This window comes from Cibotium barometz, chromosome 13, assembly GCF_041138505.1.
Source record: "Cibotium barometz isolate CiBa-2024 chromosome 13, ASM4113850v1, whole genome shotgun sequence".
Classification (NCBI taxonomy): domain Eukaryota; kingdom Viridiplantae; phylum Streptophyta; class Polypodiopsida; order Cyatheales; family Cibotiaceae; genus Cibotium; species Cibotium barometz.
Window position 1 is genome coordinate 12,791,851 of NC_141058.1, and position 21,379 is coordinate 12,813,229.

The following is a 21,379-nucleotide window of genomic DNA, read 5'->3' on the forward strand; positions in this document are numbered from 1 at the left end:
AGCTCTCTAAGGCTATGCATAGAGGCTTATAGCCTCATGTATAAGCTTTATACATGAGCCTTATGCATGAGTCCTTGTGTACAAGTGTCATACATGTGGCTTATTCATAAGCTTGGCTTATGTATAAGCCTCATTCATGAGGCTCATGTCTATGGCCTAAGTAGCTATCGGCATGCATTGCAAGCTATCGGCATGCCGAGGTAGCTGTGCTGGCATGCTAATGTGTAGGCCTCATGCATGAGGCTTATGCATATGGCATATATGTAATCTCTATCACATCGATATTGTAATCATGTTATACTACAACTATAAGTGAACCGGCCACATACATATATATTAACCAACGCCTACAACATTTAGATTCTCTACACAAAATATTTTGCAACCAAAATTATTTTGCACTTTGCACTGAACAAAACATTAGGCATATAATATCAAAACATTAGGCATATAATATCAAAATCAACACTTTCACAAAGTGCGTGCAGAAAACTTGCAGAGCCAAAATGGAACCCAAAACGCACCTAAATCGTATTGATATTCATGAAAGTACACTTAATCAAGTTAACAAAGTCAACTACGCACAATATAGTCATCTTTCTTCACGCAGGAGGATGCCTTAATTTGAGACAGTGACTTACCTCTCTATCTATTATAACATACAATGGTCAATCCATAGTGTGAACTTTACTAATATGAGTTGGTGTTATAACTATGCCATACTCTATTAATCCAAATATGGCTATCACATAGCTTGCTGTCCACCACTAGAGGCACATAAACCATAATCTCACTAATTGTGCTAGTGGTATAAGTGCGAAATCTATCACCCAGGTAGGTCATTGTTGTTTAGTTGCGCTCGATATCTCAACATTACTTACCTTATGCCTTACCTCTTTTATGCTTCTTTTTGGTAGGTAATATTAAAAAGTTTTATATATGCATGCATAGAACTATCTATTCTCTATGTATGTATACAAAGAGCTATATATGCTCTATGTATGCATACATAGAGCTGTGTATGCAATGTATGCTCCATTTATGCATACATAGAGCTATGTATGCTCTATGTACGCATACATAGAGCTATGTATGCTCTATGTACGCATGCATAGAGCTATGCATGCTTTATGCACATACATAAATGGAGCATACATAGCTCTATGTATATATAGCATTATGTATACTCTATGCATGCATAAATGGAGCATGCATAGAGCTATTTATGGGCACTCCATTTATGTATACATAGAGAATGCATTGCTCTATTGATGCATACATAGAGCAAACATAGCTCTATGTATGCATAGCACTATGTATACTTAAAAAATGTATGAATAGAGCATGCATAGCTGTATGTATGTATAAATAGATCATGTTAAGAATCATGGTGCTAGACTAGGCAATGGCTATGGAAGCTTGTTAACCCTAACACAGTTAACCTAATCTATAGTGGGGGTGATACCTAGATGACCACCATATGGTGTATGTATGTATACTAAGAATTGCACTCAAGCTAATTAGGCTGCAAGATATATTAACTTGCACTCATAGAGAAGCTTAAGATGCTTGTGTACTTCCATTGCTTGAAATGACCCCTTTTATATGGATGAGTACAAGATTGTCTTTACTAGCTCATGTGGCTTCTTGCTAGATAATGTCTTCTTTGGCTTCCTCAACTCACTCCCTACTAACTCCTGTGCTCAATGGCACCACATTTCACAACACCCCCCCTTGGTGCCAAAATTTTTAGGCTAGTACAAAGTGATCACGCGCGAGGTTTACAAATACTTCAACCCCGTTAATGTAGGTGGTAGGGGGATTGACATTTGGACTTGGAACATGGAACATCTCCCCCTGGGGGTGCATGATTAGCTGCTCTCAGGTGGTCAAGAATGTTTACATTTGCATCAATTCCCCTATGTGCTCTTCTGGCTTCTCATCATAGGTGGTAAATTGTTCTTACAAACACCTAGACTTTCCTACTTATTTGGTGGCTTACACCATATGAATTGATTAGGTTACGATAGTGGTTGGTAGCTCCTTCATTACCGAGTGATATTGCTTGCTTAAGATATCCTTGCTTTTGCTTGATGAAGATCTCTCATTGCTTTCTTTCCTCTTGGTCTTTTGGTCTTGGCATTGATTCCGGCCTTGAACTGATTGTCCTTGCTTATCTTTGTGTCAAACTTTTGGCATTGTCTTCTTCATTATGCCTTTGGTATAGACTTTGTCTTTGTTGCCTCTTCTGCTTATTATTATTTATTTTGCTTGTGCTGAATGCTTTAATTTTTCTTCCTTAAGTGCCATTTGTGCTCCATTACATATGGTTTCATGTGTGAGTGCCATGCATGTGGGCACCTCATGCGTGTGTGCTTTTGGCATGCTAATTAGGATAATGTTTTAAGTAATCGCATTATACTTTATGAAGTGCTTTGCCTAGGTGTGTGTCCCATCTCTGGTGAACTTCCCCTTATATGCTCAATGCCATGTGAGAGGGTTACTAATGCATACATACAAAAGCTTATGCACGCTATGCCGCTATACAAGCCTTATCCAAACTATGCCGCTATGCAAGCCTTATGCAAGCTATGCTAAAGCTTATGCATAAAGCATGCATGAGGACTTATGCATAAAGCTATGCATGAGGCCTTATGCATAAAATATGAGTGAGAAAAGAAAAAGATATTGTTCTGTACAAGATCACTTGGGCTTTGAGATACAAACATTGCCTCTCTAATGGATGAATGCATAGCATAGAAAACTCCAGTGAGACTTTGGAGTGGTTGTTCCTCAATAGAATTAGAGGGAAAAATATCTACAGAGAGACATAAGAAAATGGAGAATCATAAGAAAATTTGAAAGAAAAAATCCAATATTAGCATGTTGTTAAAGCTGCGTTTATATTACACTAACAATTTGAAGGAAACCTTGGTCGTTGGCCTTGAATGTATAGGTCTCCAAGGGTATACACATGTTGCACTATGGCAACCAGTCCTTCCTTCTTAGTATGCTTGAAGCCTTGTAGGTGCCCCTTCCAATGATGTAGCATATTCCCCAGTTGTTGACGCACTCGATGTGGTCCCTTAGAGCTTGGTTGCATGTAGACCCAAGCCCCAACCTTGAATCTTATTGGAGCCCAAACTCCATTCTCATCTCTTGTGTTATGTAGCACAAGCTCTTCCACCTTCTCCGTAGGTCTTCTCACATTACTGGAAGAGGCCATGGTGGTAAGAAAAGAGAAGAAGGGAAAAGAAAAGCTTGTTTTACAACAGAGGAGTGGAGAGGAGAGAAAGTTCAAGGTTTTCAGTGCAGCAATGGAAAGCTTAAAAGAGGGTTAGAGTTTGAGAATAGGCTTCCTGAACCTAGAGTAGACTAAAGAGGGATAGAGTTTCTGCACAGCAATGGAGAGGGAGGGAGCTTGAGAGAGAGCGAGAGGGAGATTGACAGGGAGGGAGCTTGAGAAGGAGGGAGAGAGGGAGCTTGAGACTGAGGGAGCTTGACAAGGAGAGGGAGAGCTTGAGAGGTATGGAGTTTCTGCAGCAATGGAGAGCTTAGAAGAGGAAGAAAGAGGTTCAAAATGAGCTTTCCAAACCTAGAGTATGTTGGGGGGAAGTTTGAGAGGGAAAACACACTTTTGGGAAAAAACTAAAAATTTTCAATTTGATTCTAGGTGGGGGGACCTCTAAGTTTGGGCCCAAGAGGTAGGAGGACAAGAGTAGTAATCAGGCCCCATTAGCAAACCAAAGCCTAGGCCCCCTAGGGTCAAAGAAGTCAAAAATGTGCACCCAGCCCTCTTCCTATTGGTCCATTCCTAATCAAAAGTTAATCCAAGAAGCCCTCTTTGGGTCCAAAAAATTCCTAATGTATGGATGGTTCTATGCATAGAAGCTCATGCAAATGCCTCTATACATAGAGGCATCAGTGCATAGAAGCTCATGCATAGAGTCATGCACAGAGGCTCACAGGTTTCCATGTATAGAGGCTTATGCACGAGCCTCTATTCATACAAGCAAGCATTAGCCGCATGCATTATGCATTAGCCTTATGCATGCATGAGTCTCATGCCTAATGTATAAGACTTTCATGCCTCATGCATAATGACTTATGAATTATATGCTTCATGGATTTTACATGAGCCTTAGGCATTAAGTCATATGGATGCATTGAGCCTAAGCATAAGGCTTATGCATAAGCCTCATGTGTGCCCCATGTATGAAGCTTATACATTAGCTTTATTAGGCATGCAAAATGTATGAGCCTCATAATGCATGAACCTCATATACATGCAATATCCTAACAATAAGGCTTATGCCTCATAAGGCTCATGCATCACTACAAGAGAATGAGGGTCTAGCAATGACACAACAGCACTTTTATAACTACAAGGGCACGAAGATGTCAAGCCTATGTCGTTGCTAAAAATGTTGTTATATTCACTCACTACAAGGGATCGGGCTCATACCCGCGCTCCTAGCCGCTAAAAATGACTTGTGAAAAAAAGTAGCGGGCCCGTGTATCAGCGCGTGTATCATCGCGGCCAGAGACATGCGTGTAAAAGCGCGTGTATAGCACCTCTCAGACGCGCTTATACACGGGTGTGTAGCCGCGTTCTTTTTACAGACGCGTTGATACATGCGGCTATACACGCTTTTTCTTATTTTAGACGCGCTGATACACGGGTGTATAGCCGCGTTCTGTTCAGTTCAGATGTCTCAGACGCGTTTATACTTGCGTCTATACACGCGTTTCTTTAATTTAGATGCGCTTATACACGCGTAATTACCAGTTTTGACGCATTAATACACGCGTATTTTCCAGGGTATCCGCGTAGATACACGCGAGTTTTAGCAGTTCTGACGCGTTTATACACGCGAACAGAGAGCCAAAAAAAAAATCCAGAGAGTGCTATTTGGTGCCTGAATACTGTTCCAGCATTCCAGCACCCAATAGCACTCTCTGGTTTTTTTTTTTTATGCATTAGACCATCCCATTAGACCATCCACGAAGAACATATGCACGAGGGAGATTAAGACAAGAACGACATGAATGCATACATTGTCAATACACGATTCAAGACAGACATGAATGTAATACTATCGATCAATCAATTCAATATTACTATCAAAATTTCATACATGTATACAAGGGAGTCCATATCTCGAAGTAGCCCATGGCTTCAGTTTACAAAAAAATATATACAATCACATCCTCAATATGGAATGTGATACTATAAGTCTGAGTACTACTCAGACCCAGATGATGACTCGGTGCTCCCTCCATGCTCAGATGAGCTCACATCGGTCGGAATGTCCGAGGAGTAGTGCTCACGTCCACCCTCTGCAGTGGCGGCCGGTGGATCATCAGCAGCTTGTGCCTGTTCAAGTAATATATAGTATATAAGTATATATATATGTAATTCAATAAACCAAAATCATTCGTTTAGAATTTTCAAGTACCTGTCGACCGTATGGTCTCATGGCCATCTCAAACTGCGCGTCCGTAATACGTCCCTCGGCTCTGAAGATGGCCCACGTGTCACGTCTGCTATGCCGGCGAGCATACGCAGTATCCTGGGTTGTGGGCTTCCTCCCCGTAACCCGTCGCTGTTTCATAATCAACACAATTTGTAAGATTAAAACAATCATAGAATCAATGAATTAAGTAAACAATCAAATAAAGTGGCAAGATACTTACGAACTCTGCCTCCCATGACTCGACGCCGCCAGATCCGAAATGCGAAGATCCAATGGTCTCCATTTGGATCCGTCGTGCCTCCACATGCTGCCTGCTCTTCACGCCACCCTCTGCTCGTTTCTTTGCCTCCTTCCACTCGCGTTTGTGCGCAGTGGCAGGTTTCTCGGCAGGATAGCCACCCGCAGCTACATTTAGCCGGTCATCGTACGCGAGTTTTTTAAAGTGAGATCTTTTATTACTTAAGATCTCCCTTATTCGCGTCCTTCCCCATACATCCGAGAATGTAGCATGTGGGGGATTGGGGTACCGACTATGTACAGCCTCTATCACCTCCCCAACTAATCGGCTATTTTGATCTTTAAATTTAATAAAACAATTTCTATATGAGTTTGATACTACCCCACGCATGTACTCCATTACCTCCCTCCCCCTCGCATCCATCACTATCCCGCCCCTATCCCTCACATCATAGCAGCCCACTCTCTCCATCTCTCTCATCTCCTCCTCTTCCGAACTGTCTCCTCTAACTCTTCTCTCTCTATCTCCTCTCTCACCGCGTGCCCTACTACCTCCCCCACCTCCCTCACCTCCCCCACCAAAGCACCCGCCGCATCCTCCACTCCCACTCTTCCTACTGCTGCGGGTGGAGTCACGACTGGGGGATTGTCTACGTGACGATGGCTGTGAGCCCTGACGTGACGGTGGCTCTGAGGGAGCACGTGATGGTGGCTGTGAGGGTGTACGTGAGTGTGTCTGGGATGAGGTATGTCTCCTCGGTGGACGTGGAAGAGGAGAAGCTGCATGCCGTCTCGTCGGACTCGGAGGAATAGACGGCACTAGAGTGCCCTGGATACTCGCGGTAGGGGTATAGACACCAGGCAGGGAAGGAGGGGGATGGGCATACATATACTCTGTAAGCTCAACCGGACCAGGTTGGCACCCAAAATGATTCAGCATCTCCATCAGCCAATTGCTGTATGCAAATGGATCGGATGAAGAACCTGGAATATCCATAAAGAACCTGCAACAAACATCTTCATGTACATCATGGGCTGTCTCTTGACTCACACAAATATCATCATTCAAGTCAGTTGTGTTGCCTGCAAATCATGAAATCTGAAACGCCGCAGTCTCGTGCAGAAACGCGTGTATACACCCGTCAAAAAACGCGTGTATACACCCGTCCAGAAACGCGTGTATATCCGCGTGAACAGACTCTGCAGACACGTTACACGCGCTTTTACACGCGTTTCTACATGCGACCTGCGAAAATTTTTTTTCGAAAAGACCGACCCCCGACAAAGACAGAGTGTCCTTATAAAAGGACCAATGTCGCCCCTGTCAGGATGCAGTAACCCAATCGTGTGCACAGAAGCAAAAGGACAAACCCAAAGAGCAAAGAGCAAATAGCATAAACAAATCTGAGGAAAGAGACAAGGCACAGGACAAAGTGACTCACCTCTGAAAAAGTGAGTCTTCTCTACTCCTTCTCTGCTCCCTCCTTCTCCCGTGTGTGTGCTCCTTTCTCTGCTCCCTCCTTGGTGTTGGAAGAGGCGAAAACAGGCGAAAACGCAAGCAGAGTCGATTTCTTAGTTCAAAATCTATATTTGGGGAAGGCGGGCTATTTTTAGTTTAAACATACCGTCGCGTTTATATTCGCGTTTATAAACGCGTGTATATTCGCGTGTATGATATTTTAGCTGCGTTTATACACGCGTTTTGCAGAAATTACCCGCGTTAATACACGTGATTTTTAGGAAGTAGCCGCGTTAATACACGTAATTTTTAGGAAATAGCCGCGTCAATACACGCGATTTTTGTGCTTTCATTAAAAACATATAATGATTTTGTGTTTTCTGATTTGTACACAGGATGTCATCAACCTCTTCAAGCAATTCTGGGGAAGATGAGACAATGCGTCATCGTAATCGCGATGTGTGGTTGGGACAACGGATCAAATGTATGTGTAATCGATGTCAAGGATGCATTGTACGAGCACGTCGAATTACCTTGAATCGCATCTCCATGTATGGAGAATGGAATCAAACAGGTTTAGAGGTGAGTAGATGTAAATTGATGGTATTCAAATGACTCATGGTATCCAAATTAAATTAATAGAGTTGTAACATATAATTTGATAAATTGAAGCAGGATGCAGTACCACACCCTAACATGGTACCCTACGCGCGACGAGAGCACGTAAAGCATCGACGAGATGATGCTGGAGCTTCGGGATCTATTGTCAGAGATGAGTGGGAAAGGGATGACAATAGCCCTGCACCCCACGAAGTTGTGGAAGAGGAGGTGCTTGATGATATGGTGCGGAATCTTTTTAAGGATGATCCCAAAGGTATGGACGACGATGATATGGAACAAGAGCATCTTTATAAGGCTTCATCGACACCGGTGTTTGAAGGGTGCACATTCTCTGTTTTACGTGCTTCACTTGAACTACTTAATATACAAACAGTTTATGGATGGAGCAATGCAAGTCTTGACGCATTGTTGAAGTAAGCATTCTAACTTACAAATTTGAATTAGTGGTTTAAGGTTTAGGATTTAAGACTAATTATAATTGATGATATTGGATACAGGCTATTATCAAACATGCTTCCAAAGGAAAATAGACTACCCACCTCAAGAGACATAGCGAGGCGCTATGTGACATCTCTTGGAGGACTGGATTATGATAAAATACATGCATGCGTCAATGATTGCATTCTCTTTCGTGGGACGCATAAGGAGGCTCTACATTGTCCCACTTGTGGTGAAGCAAGGTACAGAACAGATATGAAGAGTTTTGATGTACCTCGTAAAGTCTTGCGACACTTTCCTATAATTCCTCGCATCAAACACATGTTCAAGTGCAAATCCATAGCAGAGCTCATGTCATGGCATTCCTCACATCGATCGCGGATGATGGCATGTGGAGAATTCCCGCAGACACTCCTGCTTGGAAGCATATTGAAGATGAGTGGCCCAGCTTTAAAACAGAGCCCAGAAACTTGAGACTTGGCCTGGGTATGGATGGAGTGAATCCATTTGGTTTCAAAAGCACCGCATACAGCGTGTGGCCAGTTGTGTTGGTGAATTACAACCTTCCACCATCAATGGCGATCAAGAAGGGACATCTTATGTTATCCCTTCTAATTCCAGGGAAACATAAAGTCAAGCATATGGATGTTTATCTTGAACCACTGATTGATGAGTTGGAGGAACTATGGAGAGGTGTTGCGGTGGTGGACATTAGTAGGCCTCCCTCCTCTCGACACTTCGACTTAAAAGCAGTGTTGATGTGGACAATGCATGACTTTCAAGGATACAGCGATTGTTCTGGTAAGAATTCTAATTACCTCCCTACTCTATTACTATTGGCTATGTATATTAATTAGACGGTTTGACTTTATTATTCTAACTTTTATTTATATTTTAACAAGTTTGGAAACATCGGGTAAACATGCATGTCCTGTTTGTGGCCCTTCGTTAGTACATGAGTATGCTGATGGTTTGTGTAAGACTATATTCGATAATCATCATCGATTTCTCCCCTCAGATCATCCTAAATATGTTGCTAGTAAGAGTAACATTCCTCCACAAACACTTCGTGCAAAAGATCGAAAGCGTATTTGGGAGTCTACAACTATTCTTCCTCCAGATGGCATGAACAGGTATAGTGATGTTTTTTCAATCTTGTTTTGTGTAGTCTCTAATTGGATTAAAGGTCACATAGAGCAATCCCTTGTGTAGGTACTCCATTTTTTTCCGGCTGCCATATTGGACCCATCTTAAGATCAACCATCTTCTTGATCCCATGCACATCTTCAAGAATGTGGGATCTGGTATTTGGGAAGATATTACTGGTAAACGAGACAATGTTAGCGTACGTGAGGACTTGCGGGTCGCAGGACGTATGCGTCAAGCTTGGCCACGAGAGGTGGGTGGGCACGTTCGTCTTCCGCCTACACCATGGATTATATCAAAGAAAGAGGAGAAGCAGGTAAAGCAGGCCATCACCACTTTGCGTACTCCCACTGGATGCATGAGATCATTGAAGGGAGCCTTTACAACCACTAAGAAAAGAGGCGTTGAGCAACTATATGGGTTGAAGTCCCACGATTGGCACAAGATGCTTCAAGTAAGTGTTTTCCAAGTCTTGTACGTACGTTGAAATTAAATTTTGTAATGCCATAAACCATAAATGTGCTCTTATGTGCGCAGTTCATACTACCTACTAGCATCGACCATTGTGCAAATAAGAGTTTGAAAAAATGTATTTATAAGATGGGCGAGCTTGTGAGGTATGTAAAACCCATGCTCAGATCACCCTTCATTATACCTTGCAAAATGAACGTGCATGAGGTATAACGTACTATTTATTTATTTTTTAGATATGTTAGTTCCAAAGCAATTGATCCAGCCACGTTGGATGATGCGCGTGTTATGGCAGTGGAGGTGGTTTGTTTGGTAGAGGAGACTTTTCCGCGAACCATTCTCACAAGTCAACTACATCTCATTGTGCATTTAGTGGACGAAATTGCTTTATGTGGTACTGTGCATGCACGCTGGATGTTCTTCCTAGAGCGCTTCATGAAGACCTTAAAAGACTTTGTGAGGCAAAGTGCAAGGCCTGAAGGAAGCATGGCCGAGGGTTGGTTGATACAAGAGTCTCTTGTATATATTTTAGAATTTCTTGGTCAGGTGGACAGCTCTTTGCCACGACTATGGAGCAATGAAGAGGACTTGAGGATGACCTCTATTGTGCCTCAAGGAAAAGGACAGAGTAAAGTAATTGACAGAACATTGATTGATGATCTCAATTTCACTTGTATCCTTAATAGTGATGTGATGAGCAGATGGGTTACAAGATATGAGGATGCAAAGACAAAAAGGCAAGCAGAAAGAGCTCTCTTTCGGAGGCAACATGGCTCTCGGAAGGCGTACCCTAAGCATCTAGCAACACTTCCGAATGATATCCATGTTGATTGGTTGCATGAGGAAATGGAGAGAGCAGAGAGCGACGAGGGGCTGCATATCACGGCGGAAGAATGGGAGTATGCACGAGGATGCATGTCAAAGGTACATAGAACTAATGTTTTGCATTAGTTGTAAGTGATTTGCTTTTAATATTTATTCACATTGCTTACACAAATATTGCTTCTATTTTGGTCCAGTGCACTATGTTCAATGCTATATGGTGTGAAGGCAAGCATTTTCGAACACAAAGAATTGATGAAAAGAGAAATACACAAGATTGCGGTGTCATTAGTAGCTTTGAGGGAGCTAATGGAAAAATGGATGATTATTGTGGCATAATCCAAGACATATTTAGGCTTGACTTTCGTCGCTTCTTTGTGTATGTTTTGGATGTCAAATGGCAAATGAACGTGGTGGAAAAAGGGCCTGATGCAACGATAAAACGCCATGCAAGTGGATATGTAACTATTGACTCTACAAAGTTCTGGCAAACAAAGAAAGATAGGCTCGTATTGCCACAACAATGTGAGCAGGTATGCATTTTTTTACTAATGTGTTTCATGTACATATATATCTAAGCTCGCGTACCCCTTGACTTTTGATATGCTAATTAATTACTGTACTATGTGTGTATTTGAGTAGGTTATCTATCTACCAATGGTGCATGACATCAAATGGTGGTACGTCATCCCTATTGCACCACGTTCCAAAGTGATGTATAATACATTCACTGATATGGAGCATATGGAGGATGTAACAAGCCGCAATGAAGATGATGTCGAACATGCCATTGAAGATGTTGTGATCGATGATCAAGAAATAAGAGATGATCATGATAATGAGGATGAGCATGCCATTTCTCATGATCATGAGAATGACCCTACCATTGAGGATGATGGTGATGTTGATGAGGATGATCAGGACATCAATACCATTATCAATGGAGTACAGAATATCGATAGTGGAATAAATTTAATCGTAGCCTTACCAATTGATCAAATGGATATTGATGTTGATCGTTTGGCAAGGATGGATCTTATTGAAGATGAGATCGATTCCTAACCAATCCGTCACTGTATGTTCTAAATTGATGACATTTCTATCATCTCATATGCATGATTTATTTTTGAATATATTTCATTGTTGTAAATGCATGTAGTGGGATTGTGTAATGATGTATACTGTAATGTACTATGAGATGGTTTAAGAAAAATAGTTTTTAATTTTGTAAAGGAATTCAGTTTTTCTTCAGTTTTTCTCTGCCATGCGTGTATTAATCCGTGTATAGTAGCGTGTATTTATCCGTGTATAATAGCGAGTATTACCCCGTGAATATTACCGTGTATAGATGCGTGTATTACTGCGTGTATATAAACGCGTTTATACACGCGTTGATAAATGCAAACATACACGCGAACTTAAATGCTAAAATACACGCGCCCGATTCTATTCAAATACAGGCGCGACCATACACGTGTTCGTAATTTATCGCGTGTATGAAACGCGTGTATGGCAGCATTGTCTTGTAGTGACTACACAGAGCAAAAATCCTATCACTTGTTTAAAAAAAGCTTGGGCACGGACTGGGGAGTCATCACAGAACTCCCCTATCTGCCCTAGCATTTTTAAAATACAGATACAGTAAAACTAACACAAGTTCAAATCCTACTCATCGGCATGGACACATGTAATGTAAAACTTTACAAATACAAAAAATTAGAATTCATGGTTTGCAAATGTCATAATTCTATTACAATACTTGGTGAAATTACATAAGTGTATGGGTACAAAAAGGTTATAGACAAAATAAAGCATAATGAAAATCTATGGAGTTAGGGGTTGCATTTGAGGGGTCTAAATCTCATGCATTTCAATTATTATTGTCCCTTGCAGCTCCACCCTCTTCTCTCACATTTTGCATATTTGCATGACCTTTTAGAGTAACATGGTTGCACATTTTCATGACCCTTTTTAGTAATACGGCTTGTAGAAATATGATCCTAAAATACATTAAAACTAACGCAAGTGAAAAATAGTTTTGAAAAAACAAAGCCATTATGGTTTTAGGAATGTACTTACTTGCAATTCTTTCTAAGCATGTCCTCTAGAAGTAACAATCCATCCTTTATCTTGCACCCTTTCAAAGAGATCTTCCAAACCCCTTGTAATGCAAAATTGTATTCATCTTGGGTAAGGGTCCACTGCTTCAAGCTATAGCTTCCAAACCCTTTTGTGCTACAAAATCATTTTCATCTTGCGTAGGGGTCCACTTCTTCAAGCTATAGACATATAAACAAATGAACATTGATTTTATGTTGTTATTTAAGGTAACCTTTTATTGAAATATACGATACAATTTGAGGCTATATACTTATAAATATTGTTGGGATATCCACTCCTCCTTCACGTGTAACATCGCGCTGCAGGTTATTTGCCATCTATCCAAGAATAAACATAAATACTTAAAACTCTTATGCATACTCAAGACTCTTATGCATACTTAAAACTCTTAGTACCCATCACATCATGGGAGCTACCGGCATGCATTGGGAGCTACCAGCATGCATTGGGAGCTACCAGCATGCCTTGGAAGCACCTGGCATGCCTTGGAAGCACTGGCATGCATTCGAAGCACCTGGTATGCCTAGGTAGCTACCGACATGCTAATGTATAAGCCTCATGCATGAGGCTTATGCCTATGGCCTAGGTAGCTACCGGCATGCCTAGGTAGCACCTAGCATGCATTGGAAGATACCGGCAGGCCTAGGTAGCTACCGGCTAATGTATAGGCCTCATGCATGAGGCTTATGCATATGGCATATGTATATGTCTCATACATATGGTCACCTCTTGAGAGATGCATAACTCTCTAAAGGCTATGTATAACGGCTTATGGCTAATGCTTAAGCCTCATGCATAAGCTTTATACATGATCCCTATGCATGAGGATTTATGCACAAGTCTCATGCATGTGGCTTATTCATAAGCCTCATACATAAATCTTATGTACAAGCCTCATGTGTGAGTCTTATGCCTATGGCCTAGCTAGCCACCGGCATGCCTAGGGAGCACCCGGCATACATTGGAAGCACCGAGCATGCATTGAAAGCTACCAGCTTAGCTAGGTAGCTACGAGCATGGTAATGTGTAGGCCTCATTCATGATACTTATGCATATGGCATATGCATATGTCTCATGCATATGGCCACCTCTTAAGAGATGCATAGCTCTCTAAGGCTATGCATAGAGGCTTATAGCCTCATGTATAAGGCTATACGTAGCTCTCTAAGGCTATACATAGAGGCTTATAGCCTCATGTATAAGCTTTATACATGAGCCTTATGCATGAGTCCTTCTGTACAAGTCTCATACATGTGGCTTATTCATAAGCTTGGCTTATGTATAAGCCTCATTCATGAGGCTCATGTCTATGGCCTAAGTAGCTATCGGCATGCATTGCAAGCTATCGGCATGCCGAGGTAGCTGTGCTGGCATGCTAATGTGTAGGCCTCATGCATGAGGCTTATGCATATGGCGTATATGTAATCTCTATCACATCGATATTGTAATCATGTTATACTACAACTATAAGTGAACCGGCCACATACATATATATTAACCAACACCTACAACATTTAGATTCTCTACACAAAATATTTTGCAACCAAAATTATTTCTTTGCACTGAACAAAACATTAGGCATATAATATCAAAACATTAGGCATATAATATCAAAATCAACACTTTCACAAAGTGCTTGCAGAAAACTTGCAGAGCCAAAATGGAACCCAAAACGCACCTAAATCGTATTGATATTCATGAAAGTACACTTAATAAAGTTAACAAAGTCAACTACGCACAATATAGTCATCTTTCTTCACGCAGGAGGATGCCTTAATTTGAGACAGTGACTTACCTCTCTATCTATTATAACATACAATGGTCAATCCATAGTGTGAACTTTACTAATATGAGTTGGTGTTATAACTATGCCATACTCTATTAATCCAAATATGGCTATCACATAGCTTGCTGTCCACCACTAGAGGCACATAAACCATAATCTCACTAATTGTGCTAGTGGTATAAGTGCGAAATCTATCACCCAGGTAGGTCATTGTTGTTTAGTTGCGCTCGATATCTCAACATTACTTACCTTTTGCCTTACCTCTTTTATGCTTCTTTTTGGTAGGTAATATTAAGAAGTTTTATATATGCATGCATAGAACTATCTATTCTCTATGTATGTATACAAAGAGCTATATATGCTCTATGTATGCATACATAGAGCTGTGTATGCAATGTATGCTCCATTTATGCATACATAGAGCTATGTATGCTCTATGTACGCATACATAGAGCTATGTATGCTCTATGTACACATGCATAGAGCTATGCATGCTCTATGCACATACATAAATGGAGCATACATAGCTCTATGTATATATAGCATTATGTATACTCTATGCATGCATAAATGGAGCATGCATAGAGCTATTTATGGGCACTCCATTTATGTATACATAGAGAATGCATTGCTCTATTGATGCATACATAGAGCAAACATAGCTCTATGTATGCATAGCACTATGTATACTTAAAAAATGTATGAATAGAGCATGCATAGCTGTATGTATGTATAAATAGATCATGTTAAGAATCATGGTGCTAGACTAGGCAATGGCTATGGAAGCTTGTTAACCCTAACACAGTTAACCTAATCTATAGTGGGGGTGATACCTAGATGACCACCATATGGTGTATGTATGTATACTAAGAATTGCACTCAAGCTAATTAGGCTGCAAGATATATTAACTTGCACTCATAGAGAAGCTTAAGATGCTTGTGTACTTCCATTGCTTGAAATGACCCCTTTTATATGGATGAGTACAAGATTGTCTTTACTAGCTCATGTGGCTTCTTGCTAGATAATGTCTTCTTTGGCTTACTCAACTCACTCCCTACTAACTCCTGTGCTCAATGGCACCACATTTCACAACACCCCCCCTTGGTGCCAAAATTTTTAGGCTAGTACAAAGTGATCACGCGCGAGGTTTACAAATACTTCAACCCCGTTAATGTAGGTGGTAGGGGGATTGACATTTGGACTTGGAACATGGAACATCTCCCCCGGGGTGCATGATTAGCTGCTCTCAGGTGGTCAAGAATGTTTACATTTGCATCAATTCCCCTATGTGCTCTTCTGGCTTCTCATCATAGGTGGTAAATTGTTCTTACAAACACATAGACTTTCCTACTTATTTGGTGGCTTACACCATATGAATTGATTAGGTTACGATAGTGGTTGGTAGCTCCTTCATTACCGAGTGATATTGCTTGCTTAAGATATCCTTGCTTTTGCTTGATGAAGATCTCTCATTGCTTTCTTTCCTCTTGGTCTTTTGGTCTTGGCATTGATTCCAGCCTTGAACTGATTGTCCTTGCTTATCTTTGTGTCAAACTTTTGGCATTGTCTTCTTCATTATGCCTTTGGTATAGACTTTGTCTTTGTTGCCTCTTCTGCTTATTATTATTTATTTTGCTTGTGCTGAATGCTTTAATTTTTCTTCCTTAAGTGCCATTTGTGCTCCATTACATATGGTTTCATGTGTGAGTGCCATGCATGTGGGCACCTCATGCGTGTGTGCTTTTGGCATGCTAATTAGGATAATGTTTTAAGTAATCGCATTATACTTTATGAAGTGCTTTGCCTAGGTGTGTGTCCCATCTCTGGTGAACTTCCCCTTATATGCTCAATGCCATGTGAGAGGGTTACTAATGCATACATACAAAAGCTTATGCACGCTATGCCGCTATACAAGCCTTATCCAAACTATGCCGCTATGCAAGCCTTATGCAAGCTATGCTAAAGCTTATGCATAAAGCATGCATGAGGACTTATGCATAAAGCTATGCATGAGGCCTTATGCATAAAATATGAGTGAGAAAAGAAAAAGATATTGTTCTGTACAAGATCACTTGGGCTTTGAGATACAAACATTGCCTCTCTAATGGATGAATGCATAGCATAGAAAACTCCAGTGAGACTTTGGAGTGGTTGTTCCTCAATAGAATTAGAGGGAAAAATATCTACAGAGAGACATAAGAAAATGGAGAATCATAAGAAAATTTGAAAGAAAAAATCCAATATTAGCATGTTGTTAAAGCTGCGTTTATATTACACTAACAATTTGAAGGAAACCTTGGTCGTTGGCCTTGAATGTATAGGTCTCCAAGGGTATACACATGTTGCACTATGGCAACCAGTCCTTCCTTCTTAGTATGCTTGAAGCCTTGTAGGTGCCCCTTCCAATGATGTAGCATATTCCCCAGTTGTTGACGCACTCGATGTGGTCCCTTAGAGCTTGGTTGCATGTAGACCCAAGCCCCAACCTTGAATCTTATTGGAGCCCAAACTCCATTCTCATCTCTTGTGTTATGTAGCACAAGCTCTTCCACCTTCTCCGTAGGTCTTCTCACATTACTGGAAGAGGCCATGGTGGTAAGAAAAGAGAAGAAGGGAAAAGAAAAGCTTGTTTTACAACAGAGGAGTGGAGAGGAGAGAAAGTTCAAGGTTTTCAGTGCAGCAATGGAAAGCTTGCATTGCAAGCTATCGGCATGCCGAGGTAGCTGTGCTGGCATGCTAATGTGTAGGCCTCATGCATGAGGCTTATGCATATGGCGTATATGTAATCTCTATCACATCGATATTGTAATCATGTTATACTACAACTATAAGTGAACCGGCCACATACATATATATTAACCAACACCTACAACATTTAGATTCTCTACACAAAATATTTTGCACTTTGCACTGAACAAAACATTAGGCATATAATATCAAAACATTAGGCATATAATATCAAAATCAACACTTTCACAAAGTGGTTGCAGAAAACTTGCAGAGCCAAAATGGAACCCAAAACGCACCTAAATCGTATTGATATTCATGAAAGTACACTTAATAAAGTTAACAAAGTCAACTACGCACAATATAGTCATCTTTCTTCACGCAGGAGGATGCCTTGATTTGAGACAGTGACTTACCTCTCTATCTATTATAACATACAATGGTCAATCCATAGTGTGAACTTTACTAATATGAGTTGGTGTTATAACTATGCCATACTCTATTAATCCAAATATGGCTATCACATAGCTGCTGTCCACCACTAGAGGCACATAAACCATAATCTCACTAATTGTGCTAGTGGTATAAGTGCGAAATCTATCACCCAGGTAGGTCATTGTTGTTTAGTTGCGCTCGATATCTCAACATTACTTACCTTATGCCTTACCTCTTTTATGCTTCTTTTTGGTAGGTAATATTAAAAGGTTTTAAAAAGTTTTTTGCTTTTTGTTTGAAACTAATCTTGTTGCCCTTCTTCTTTCTTTATTTTTATAGGTTATTTCATCAAGTTTTCTCAAGCCCTCTTCTTTATTCTTTTTGTGTGTTCTTCATGTTTTTGCAAGCCCTCTTGTGTTAAGGTAAGTCTCTACACTCTCCCATAATCCTATGCTCTTGTAATGGCTCTCTTTGGTACCCTAATCGGGCTCTTTTTTTTTCTTACCCTAACTAGGTTATATGCCTTTACGTCGTATTTTACTTGTAGTTTCACTTGATATGAGTCCATTTACACTCTCTAATCTCTAACCACAAATCCACTGATTTGATTTCGTTCAGGCTCTCTATTTTTTGAACTTACCCTGACCAATAGGCTCTATGCCTTTATGTCCTTTTTTGCTTGTCGGGCCACTTGATCTGACTCCATGATCCAATCTCCAACCACAAATCCATCGAGAGGTATTTCTCTTTGTCCTTATACATTTCTAAAATTTCGATATACTCTTGAGCGCTTTAAAAAGCTATGTATGCATACATAGAACTATTTATGCTCTCTATATGCATATATAGATCATGAATATAGCTATGTTTACATAGATAGGGCATACATATCTTTATAAATTGGGCAATAGAGAATACATAGTTTTATATATGCATGCATAGAACTATCTATTCTCTATGTATGTATACAAAGAGCTATATATGCTCTATGTATGCATACATAGAGCTGTGTATGCAATGTATGCTCCATTTATGCATACATAGAGCTATGTATGCTCTATGTACGCATACATAGAGCTATGTATGCTCTATGTACGCATGCATAGAGCTATGCATGCTCTATGCACATACATAAATGGAGCATACATAGCTCTATGTATACATAGCATTATGTATACTCTATGCATGCATAAATGGAGCATGCATAGAGCTATTTATGGGCACTCCATTTATATATACATAGAGAATGCATTGCTCTATTGATGCATACATAGAGCAAACATAGCTCTATGTATGCATAGCACTATGTATACTTAAAAAATGTATGAATAGAGCATGCATAGCTGTATGTATGTATAAATAGATCATGTTAAGAATCATGGTGCTAGACTAGGCAATGGCTATGGAAGCTTGTTAACCCTAACACAGTTAACCTAATCTATAGTGGGGGTGATACCTAGATGACCACCATATGGTGTATGTATGTATACTAAGAATTGCACTCAAGCTAATTAGGCTGCAAGATATATTAACTTGCACTCATAGAGAAGCTTAAGATGCTTGTGTACTTCCATTGCTTGAAATGACCCCTTTTATATGGATGAGTACAAGATTGTCTTTACTAGCTCATGTGGCTTCTTGCTAGATAATGTCTTCTTTGGCTTACTCAACTCACTCCCTACTAACTCCTGTGCTCAATGGCACCACATTTCACAACACCCCCCCTTGGTGCCAAAATTTTTAGGCTAGTACAAAGTGATCACGCGCGAGGTTTACAAATACTTCAACCCCGTTAATGTAGGTGGTAGGGGGATTGACATTTGGACTTGGAACATGGAACATCTCCCCCTGGGTGCATGATTAGCTGCTCTCAGGTGGTCAAGAATGTTTACATTTGCATCAATTCCCCTATGTGCTCTTCTGGCTTCTCATCATAGGTGGTAAATTGTTCTTACAAACACATAGACTTTCCTACTTATTTGGTGGCTTACACCATATGAATTGATTAGGTTACGATAGTGGTTGGTAGCTCCTTCATTACCGAGTGATATTGCTTGCTTAAGATATCCTTGCTTTTGCTTGATGAAGATCTCTCATTGCTTTCTTTCCTCTTGGTCTTTTGGTCTTGGCATTGATTCCGGCCTTGAACTGATTGTCCTTGCTTATCTTTGTGTCAAACTTTTGGCATTGTCTTCTTCATTATGCCTTTGGTATAGACTTTGTCTTTGTTGCCTCTTCTGCTTATTATTATTTATTTTGCTTGTGCTGAATGCTTTAATTTTTCTTCCTTAAGTGCCATTTGTGCTCCATTACATATGGTTTCATGTGTGAGTGCCATGCATGTGGGCACCTCATGCGTGTGTGCTTTTGGCATGCTAATTAGGATAATGTTTTATGTAATCGCATTATACTTTATGAAGTGCTTTGCCTAGGTGTGTGTCCCATCTCTGGTGAACTTCCCCTTATATGCTCAATGCCATGTGAGAGGGTCTTACCATGAGCTTGAGACAAGTCTCTATGGAATTGTCTATACTCTCTTAAAAATCTTAGTGATATGATGCAAAAGAGGGATAAGTATTCAATTTGGATGATGTAAAATGCAAAAAGTTTTTATTTTAATGCTTGAAATGTGCTGAAAAATCACTCAAATCGAGAAATGCTAATGGATAAGATGGATTTGGATGCAAGAGAGGGCTTCCCAAAATATATTTATAACCTAATTTTTAAAATTTAAAATTAATTTGGCCCAATTTGTGTAAATCAATCCTTAGTGACAATCATTAGGTGTTAATCACAACAGTTAAACAGGGTTGAATCTTGGAGGCCTCAATTGAGCAAATCCAAAGGGATTTTGATGGGAATTTTGGCATGACCTTCTTGCCCTTGATGAAGACCTTTGGATAGAGCCAAGAAATCAACTCAAAGCATGCTCAAATCGACACATAAAGGTGATTTTCAATGACGTGCTTTCTTCTTCGTTCTTTGTATATAATGGACTGAATAAGTTGATATTCAAACTCTAGGCTCCTTGGGTGATAGACATGACACTCCTAAAAGGATTTCACCCAGAGGAGGTGGATGGTCCAAAAGGCTAGTCGTGAGATGGCGGCGTCGAGTTCGTGCTGTAGGTGTTGTTTCCACCCAAGACATTATAGGGTCTCCTACAAGAGGAAAAGAAGTGCCTAAGAAGGCTTGAGCAATGGTGCTCTTTGTGAGGAGAATGACTAGTTGCAAATTTACTCCACAAGAAGAGTGTGAGGATAAGGTTGAGATTATTGGGTTAATTTGCACTAATGAGCATGAGTTAAGCTAATAGATTTTGAGAGGGATGAACTAAGCTTATAATGAAAAGGCTCATTACTACAAAAAATGCAAAGCATAGCTGCGTGAAAAGGAGAGAGAGTAGAGAGAGGGGACCTAGGTAGGTGCACAAGGTGTACACTAATGATTTTATATTCACGTGATCACAAATTTTTTTTTGTTAATAACATGTGTTAACATGTTATTAACATGTTAACATGTTAACATGTTCCCAAAAAAGCCGGTGGGAGGTTCCCTGATAACCAGCTAAAATCCCGCCGGGATTTTGCAATACCCGGTGGTCCCGTCGGGAAAATTAAAAACCTGGCGGGTCCCGC